Raw genomic sequence first — 9562 nt, forward strand, 5'->3', positions numbered from 1 at the left:
CATGTATTTCAAAAATTCACTCAGGACAGTGCATCTCTCCTGTAAACCACATCACCTGGCCTCCTGGTAATGGACTACGCCCATGTGGTCTGCAAAACACTCTTCACCTTCTACCTTGCAAAGCCACTCTGCTACCTGAGCGAGACTGTGCCCTTCTCTGTACTCCTCTCCAGACCACCATTCCATCTCCCCAGATGCCCGGTCAGAGCCAGAGCCCTTGTGTCTGATCTGCCATCTCCCCTACCTCCTCAGCCCACCATTGGCTTTACCAAAGAGTGCTCCTAACCTAAATTCCTGCAGAAGGTCTCCAGCTCCTCATCCTCAGCAAGGCCAATGCTCCTGCAGACCAGCGGGATTTCCACATTATCCTGAATTCCCACAAGGCTCCTCCAAGGGAGTTTGTTGCCCTTCCTGTTCACTAAATTCTTCAAGACCTCCAACTTTCTAATTGGCAGAAGTCTCAAGTCAGTCTCTACAACCTCACAGCACTTAGAGCTCAAATACAAAGGTTTGAAAGCCCCTGAACATGACCTGCAACAGCTCCTGCAGCTTTCCATGGTCTCAGAATTAGCAATCAAGAAAGCCATATCTCTGTTCAATGTCCTTTAGGAACCGCGCCTCTTAGATTCATTTGGCAGAAAAGTCTATCAAGTCGCCACGCTCACCTCCAAGATCATAGCTCACCCACTCCAAATTCTTCACTTCCAACATTTGATCCTCCAGCAGCTCAAGGCGGTGGGATCGAGCAGCATTTCCCAGCTCCAAGTTGCCCTCCAAGAGAATCTCTAATTAGAAAACAATGGTATTTTTTTTTAAAACCTAAACTTAAATGGCTGTATGTGTATGGATGTGTCGCATGATGCTTAGATGGCAACTTCGTCTGTGATGAACTAGGGCAGGTGTCGGGCAGACTTGTGTGCCCCATATATGGCAATCCTGTTTAGGATGGGCTGGAAAGGGCTTTGACAGCAACTTCAGTGGCTGTAACCTGATAGTGTGAGGCAGACACTTATGGTCCATGTCCTTCAAGTGACAAGACAGAGAGGCTGGAGGCTGGAGTGGACTTTGACAGCAACTCCAGTAGGTGGAGGGAACGTAAGGACAGGGCTGGGCAGACTTCTATGGTTTATGTGATTTATGTCCCAGAAATGCCAAAGAAAGACCACAAACAAGTATTTTACATCATATTCATTGTTGATTTAATCATAAATTGATCATGAGTGTGACAGTTGGGCAGACTGGATGGACCATTCAGGTCTTTATCTGCCATCACTTACTATGTTACTATGCACTAAGCGCTAATATTCAGCAGAGATAACTGGCTCTCTCACGTTTAATATTTGCACTTAGTCAACTAAGTGCTATTTAACCAGCGAGGAACCATTCCTGGCCAATTAAATAGCACTGAATATCGGGCCCACAGTATCACTCCCAAAATATTGGGAGTGATACTAGATTCAGCTTTAACTGTGTTGAAGTATGTAAATTAACTAATTAGGAAATCGTTTTCCAAATTGGAATTATTACACCAGATCAGACCATTTCTAGTATCCTTCCAATTGCAGAAGGTACTATTGTCAACAATCATGAGTCAAATTGTTTATTGCAATATGGTTTTGTTAGGTTTAACCAATTCCCAGTTTAGACTACTACAGAATGTGGAAGCCAGGTTAATTTTGGGGGGTAGTGTTACAGATCATGCTACTCCACAGATGATAAGGTTGCACTGGCTCTCAGGTAAAGAGAGGGTTCATTTTAAATTACAGATGTTTAACTTTAAGATATTATATGGCCTTGTGCCAGAATATCTTTCTGTTTCAATTATATTGTACTCGGCAGCCAGAATACTTTGCTCTACACAGGAAATTAGACTGTTGATACCCTCTAATACTGTTTGTTGTAAACTATCTACTAGAAATAAATCCATTGTGGACTGTGGCCTTGATCTATTAGCCGCGTCGTAGGTTATGTACTGCCACTGTGTGCTGGTCCTCTCTCTGACGCACACACTTCACGCTAGAGGGGGTGGGACTAAGGTCGGCGGGCGGCAGCAGAGAGAGGAGGAGCCTTTCAGCCTTGCAAAGTGCATGAGTGCAAGGCTCCGCGGATGAACTGGTGCACACTGCTTTTCCGTGGGCAGGAATTTATCCCTATGATGCAGGTTCAGAACCCTTATTTTATCATCCTCACTTTAATATTCCCTTATCTCTTGTTTGTCCTAATTAGATTGTAAGCTCTGTCGAGCAGGGACTGTCTCTTCATGTTCAAGTGTACAGCGCTGCCTACGTCTAGTAGCACTATAGAAATGATAAGTAGTAGTATTACCCTGTAATATAAGATCAATTACATGTTACCTGGTATTAAAAAAAAAAAAAGTGAAAGTGTATTTGGCATGTCACCTTATCTTCTATGATGAATTAACTGGAGATTATGTAATTTGTGGGATTGTGCCCAATTGCTTTTATATTTTTATTGTGATATGCTTTGAGCTATATTGAGATTAGGTGGAATGCAAATACTTAGATTAGATTTTAAAATGTTTTCCCCAGCAGGAGTAGTGTTAAAGCTAAAATCAGAAGCACTAATTATAACCCATGAAATATATAGGGGATCTTTACTAAAATGAGGTAAGTTTTATAGTTACCACAAAGCAACTGCAAAAACTCTGTATTGACTGGTGGCAGCATTCCCAACTGCCTATGCAGGTGGTGAGAGAGGCTAATTCTATAACTGTGCACCTACATGTAGACACTTAGAAGGCACCCGATTGGTGCCTATCTTTCTTTATAGAATACTAGCATAATTGGGTATACAGTTAGGCGTGAGCACTTATGCCAGTCATAGAGCTGATGTAAGTGCACATGCCTCACTGCTAGAGGTACACATGTAATTTTTAGTACTCTATTACATGTATAAGTGAGAGTTCCACACAACAGCACAGAGAGGGTCCAAAGTACAGCACAAAGTCCAAATAGCAAAAAAAAGCACCAAAAGCTCTTTCTCGATTCTGTGGGTGGTGGTGCATGGCCGTTCTTAGTTGGTGGAGCGATTTGTCTGGTTAATTCCGATAATGAACAAGACTCCTCCATGCTAACTAGTTACGCGACCCCCGGCACATCTCTTCAATAGAGCCTACAAAAAGAACCCTTAAAGACACAAATTCACCTCCTAAACTATCCTATCTAACACCATATACTCCAATTCCTCATCCATCTTCAGCTTACCATCGATTGTATCCATTATCCTGTCATGACTTTGTCATAACAACACTCTGTAAGCCACATTGAGCCTGCAAATAGGTGGGAAAATGTGGGGTACAAATGCAATAAATAATAATAATAAAATCAGGACACAATTCCTTTAATCGTATAGATTAAACACCAATCTTCCATAAATGACCCGACATGGGCCATGTTTCAGCACACAGCGCCTGCGTTAGGAGTCTGTATCAAACATAGACATACAATGCTGATTAAACATGGCAAATAACAATGTATTTCATAAGAAATTAATGATAAATCCCAAATGAAATAATAGCATATATAAAGAAATGAATAACTTATATAGAAAGTAAGTCATGAAGACAGAATAGTAGTTAGACAGATTTTCAGCATATGCGTGTTTATGCCGATATACTAAAAATGTATGTGAATAACCTGTGTGTAAATATTTGCACCAAATGTTTAGAACTGCCCCCTAAATGCAGAGGGGAAACACTTAAGATGTGTATAAGGGTGGGCGAATACATAGGCAGAGTCTGGGTAGAGTGTGGGTGGGGCACATTTACATACACAATATATAGAATACTAGCCGTTAAGCCCGTTAAAAGGGGCGCGTATTGGAATGTTTTTTTCCCAAGGCCCCCCTCCCGTTGCAGCTGCAAGGCCCCCTGCCATCCTCCTTCCCTGCCAGCTCCAAGGACCCCTCTGTCCCTCCCAGCTCCAAGGCTCCAGTCCTCCCCCCTTCCCAGCTGCAAGGCCCCCTGCCCTCCCTCCCTCCCAGTTCCAAGGCCCCAGGCCCTCCCCCCCAGCTCCCAAGGCCCCCTTCCCTCCCAGTTCCAAGGCCCCCTGCCCCCCCGTGCCTTCTTCCCAGCCAGCTGGAAGGCCCCCTTCAGTCCAGCCCTCCCAGCTCCAAGGCCCCCCTCCTTCTGAGACCTCCCATGTCCCCTCCCCCCCCCAAGGTAGCCGCTACCGCCCCCCACCCCGGAGTCGCCCCCGCCCCCCCCCCTTCCCCTGGCCCAGGCCCTCTCTTCGTTATTCAACTTACAGCAGCGCCAAAACAGCAGCAAGCAGCAGCTCCCGTTGGCCTTCCTTCACTGCCTGTGCCTCGCCCTCGTGTGACGTCACGTCGGCGAGGGCAGGGCCCAGGCAGGGAAGGAAGGCCGAAGGGAGCTGAAGCTGAGCTGCTTGCTGCTGTTTCGGCACTGCTGTAAGTTGAATAACGAAGAGAGGGCTCGGGCCGGGTGAAGGGGGAGTGGTGGCGACTCCGGGGGGGGGCAGTAGCGGCTACCTTGGGGGGGGAGCAGTAGCGACGTCAGCGGCTCCCTCCCTCCCCTTCCGCGCAGTTTCCCTCTCTGTCCCGCCCCCTCCCCCCGTCATCACGTCTTGACGCGGGGGCGGGACAGAGAGGGAAGTCTCTACTGCGCATTTGCAGGTGAGTCGGTCACTTGCCATTTATAGGTTTGATTATTTTATGCTTGTATGATTTTATTATCTTTGTTTTAAAGTTTATGTATGTGATTACCTTATTTTATTCTTTTTTTTTCTTTTGGGATTTAGTACTCTTTGGGACCAGAGGCTGGGAGTTTTTGTGATTTCTTTTAATAGAATATTTAATGGTAGTTATTTTCTCTCTGCTTTGTGTTATACTTGTATAAATTGCAGGATTATACTGTATTAAAATGTCACCATTTCTTATCCACACCATTCTACTGGTGCACTGTTCATTTTACAATGTATTCTATGTACTCATTGGATGGTAATTTACATCTATTCAATAAATTTTATGGAAAAAAAAAATAAAATGAAACAGAACTATATAAGCACTCCCTGTGGTGACTGGGTGTATGGCTACTCAGTCTGTAGTCGGTCCTCAGTCTGCCTGAAGAGTAAACTGAACTTTTGTTGTCATGAAAGGAGATACTATGTTTGTGGTTCTAACTTTAGTCCAGTCCAAGAAATTCTGAATAAATAAAAGGAACGGTGACAATTTTCTAAAGCATCAAGGGAAAAATAATTACTTCCTAGAAATGGGAAGCCCAATTAAGATCCCGCTGCTGCTTCTTGTGATCTTGGGCAATTCATTTAACCCTTTATTACCTCAGGTACACACTTTGTGGTCCTTTTACTAAAAGGCATTAAACCCATAACAGTGTTAGCACTGGACAACAGACAGTGGTTCAGATTAATGATCACTGTGTTGACTTCTGTAGATTAGTAACAGTACTCTAGACATGATAGTTAACTAATATCTTCAGCAATGCACTGCAGAATTAGAATATCAGTATCACAGAATTTTTCTCTTGCACATGAACAATTTTTTTGACATGAACAATTTTTAAAAAAAATCTAAATTGTTCCGTGCAAGAGATGCTGATATTGTAATACTGCAGTACATTACTGAAGATATCACCATTCGTTTTTAACTATCTTGTCTGGAATAGTGTCATCAATTTATAAAAAGCAAAATGATTATATGGTGTGTCACCAGCAGGTGAGAATTCAAAAGCTCTTATGCAGTTAGTGGCAGCTGTATCAGTGAAGAGAGGATAAGCCATGCTGAATCAGACAACAGTATATTGAGCCCAGAATCTTCTCTACAGTGGCCATTCTAGGTTACAAGCACCCAGCAGATTCCAAAATGTCGATCACATTTCTTATAGTTCATTTCAAGGGATAAACAATGACTCTTCCAAGTTTACCTGGCTAATATAAATGTCTCTTAAAGCTTGTTTTGTTTGACCATAATCTTTGGCAATGGTTTTGTTTGCAGCATAAAAAATACCACTGTACTTTTTATGGTATGTTTTCAATATGCTAGATTATCCTCTAGTGTTTGAAAGGCTAATCAACTATCCACTATTTAATCATTCCATCCCATTAATGATTTTATAAACTAATATCACTTCTCAGTCATTTTTTTCCAAACCAAAGAGTGGTCTTGTGTGTTGCAGAGCACAGTGGCATCAGATCTGTGCATGTGTTCATCATTTTGAAAAGAATTGCATTTACTTACTAATGATGAAACATCAGTACCTTGTGCTTAAACATTAGTTTCAAATCACCCTAATGTTTTGTTTGAATGCAGTCTAGCAGTGAGCTATGGGTTCAAGAATAGGTTTGAGTTCGCATGAAATCAGTGTTGCTGACAAGACCTGTCAATCAGTGGAACAGTCTAGGACTGATTGGTTTACTAAGATTAAAAAAATTAAAACCTTTTCTACTTAATGTATGTTTATCATCTTATCCATTGTATTTATACTCTGTCAGTTTTTGTTCTCTGTCTCCCCTCTTGACATTCGTTTACTTTCCCCACCTACTTCTTATTGGCAGCCGTGCACGTGCACTGTATTCTCAGTAAAGTGCTTCCTCTGTCTTCATTAACATTAATCATCTTCCTTACCCACCCACCCACACAGCACACTACCATTGATCTGTTAATTGCTGTTCTCAGTAGCATGTTGCATTAGTAAAATATTGGAAAGTTTGGTAAATACCAAATCTGTTTCTTTGGTTATAAAATCTACCTGCCTTTTAACTACTACAGAAACACCTGAGGAAAGAGGCCTGCCAGACTGTGAAAGCTAATTTTCAAGAGTAGTGTGTGCAATTTCCTTTGGTTGATATGAGAGATAGCATATCTTTACTTGTGATGCTTTGAAGGTTAACCCGGATGGATTCAGAAAACAACATTGGCTGACTTTGAAAGGATACTTGCTCATACCTAAAGTTATGATAAGTGGAATTGTTCATCTGACATAAACATGGGAAGGTTGATTTTCACAGCAATTTCAGTGGGTAAAAAGCATTTTGTCTACCTAAGTCAACTATCATCCTGCCACGATGTGTATACTTTTAACTGCAGCAAGAGGAGGTGTTACCAGAAGCATATTTGTTTGGGCAAGAAAAACCATGTGTGGATTGTATTCCATGCAAAATTCTAGCCTCAGTCAAAGCAAGCTATCATCCTTTCTTTTACACCTTAGTCAAGTTTTACAAAGAGAGTACATGTGCATTTTCATTGGAGAAATGATGCATAGCCAACAAACTGTATGTGTGATCTTTGTCTCAAAACAAACAGTGTAAAGATTGTCCCTTCTAGTTTCAGGGAGATTGATTCATAGGTTGACAGTTTAGAGTCATGTTTATCATTGTCATTTTTTTTTAAATTAAGATTTGAATCTATTAACATTATGCTGGCATCTTCAGGAAAGATTTCTTACAAATATTGTACTCTACTCCCACAAGACCATTTTCTCCCAATAGAATCTATGTTCTGCATTAACAATAATTAAATCACATATAGTACAGAACCAACAGCCACCTCACTTCTCTATCAATATATGTCTCAGCTCAATTCAGAAGAGACAGCTCTTAGGACAAAAAGGAGCTTAACCAACATATAATCTGTCCTCTCTGCTGTGAATGAAAACTAGCCAACTGCAATAATGTTTTTAATAAAACCTCTTGCCCTCTGCAAACTCACTTAGGTCAATATTTCACACATCTTTGAGGAACAACACAAAATAACTGTGCAGTTGAATATGAGCTGGATTTGAAAGAGACCAAAAGATAAGTCTCCCTACAATGAGCCACTTTGACAATCCTTTTCCATTGGAGTTGAAATGAAAAATATTTTCATTAAGTATGACAAGTATCCATTATTTTGAAATTAAACAAATATAGGAAGAAGAATTATCATTCTAATCATTTCCAATGTAGTGAGCTTATGCAGAAGCTGAGAATTTCAACTACTATTCATCTAGTAATGTTATAGTTAATGTACAAACTAGTTGTACAAAACTATGTAATCCTGGCTTGACTTAAATGCTTCTAAGCATGGGTGTAGTTTGGGGGGAGGGCATTGTCCAACCCCTCCCTGCAGGGTCCAGTGTCATTTCTCCTCCTCCTCCTCCTCTCTGCTCTGCTCCCGCTGCAGCCTTTCCATCTTCTGGGCTGCTGGCAACATTAACAATGTAAGCAGGCTGGCTTTGCCCGGCCCGGGAGCCTTCTCTCTGTTGCGACTTCCTGTTTCTGCGTAGACGAGTCGCTTGCTGCAGAGAGACGGCCTCTAGGCAGAGCAAAGGCAGCGTGCTTACATTGCTAATGCAGGTGGCAGCCCAGAAGATGGAACGACTACAACTGGGGGGGGGGGGGGGGCAAGGAAAGGAAAGAGAGACAGCGTGACGCCGGAGCTTGCAGGGGGGAGGAAAAGTGCATGACATGACCCAGCGGCGGTGATGGTGGTGGCGGCAGGATAGAGGGAGAGCGAGTAAGTGAGCGACACTGGACTTGTAAGAAGAGAGAGAGGAAGGGCAGGTGCCACTGAACCTTGTGGGAAAGGAGGGAGGGAGGGAGGAAGGACGGACGGACGGGTGACACTGGACCTTGTGGGGAAGGAGGGAGAAAGAGTGATACCCTGTGAGAGGGTGGGAGGAAGAGTGGGAGAGTGACACTGATTGGGGAGAGAGGGAAAGCGACACCAGACCTTTGGGGGGGGGAGGGGAGGGAAGGAAAGCGGCACCAGACCTTGTGGGGAGGGGTTGGGAGGGAGGGAAAGCAACACCAGACCTTGAGGGGGAAAGGGAGGGAGGGGGAGTGACACTGGACCTTGCAAGGGGGGGAGAGGAAGGAAGGGCATGGGGTATAGGGTAAGAGATATAAGAATGACCTTGGAAGCAAGGGAATGAACGAGAGACAGGAATGAAGCTGGGGACTGATAGGGTGATGAGATCCAGTGGAAGGTAGATGAGGGCTAAGAGGATGGGAATGGTGGCTAAGGAAGTGGGGGGAAGATAGGGGTTTAGGAGACTGGATAACTGAGAGACAGCAATGGTAAAAGCTAGTAGGTAGATGAGAAGTGAAACAGAGACTAAAGTGACAGAAAGAAGGATAAGCACAAAGGGGGGGGGGGGAGACAAGAAATGAAAGGTCACTGCCAGACAGATGTAGAGAAAGAAGGGAAGAAGCCAACAGGAGAGAGAAGAAATGGAAAAGAATTTAGAGAAGACTGACACGTGGAAAAGAGACTGAGACCAGCGCAAGTGCTTTGAAGAACCATAATGAGTATGTATGCAAATGAATATGCTAATAAACCCAGCCACACCCTTTGCCCCCCCCCCCCCCCCAAATGAAATGACCAAACTAAGCCCATGCTTCCAAGTAATGATCATGGTGGGGAATGTTATTAATAATTCAGGTAAAATACATTATAGAATCCAAGGCAGCATGGTTTTACCAGAGATAGGTCTTGTCAATTTCTGTGATTAGGTGACCACTGTCCAGAGAGCTGGAATGAGGAGAGCTGTAGTTGTGCTGTTCTTATTTATTTAATTGGATTTTGC

This window comes from Microcaecilia unicolor, chromosome 4, assembly GCF_901765095.1.
Source record: "Microcaecilia unicolor chromosome 4, aMicUni1.1, whole genome shotgun sequence".
Classification (NCBI taxonomy): domain Eukaryota; kingdom Metazoa; phylum Chordata; class Amphibia; order Gymnophiona; family Siphonopidae; genus Microcaecilia; species Microcaecilia unicolor.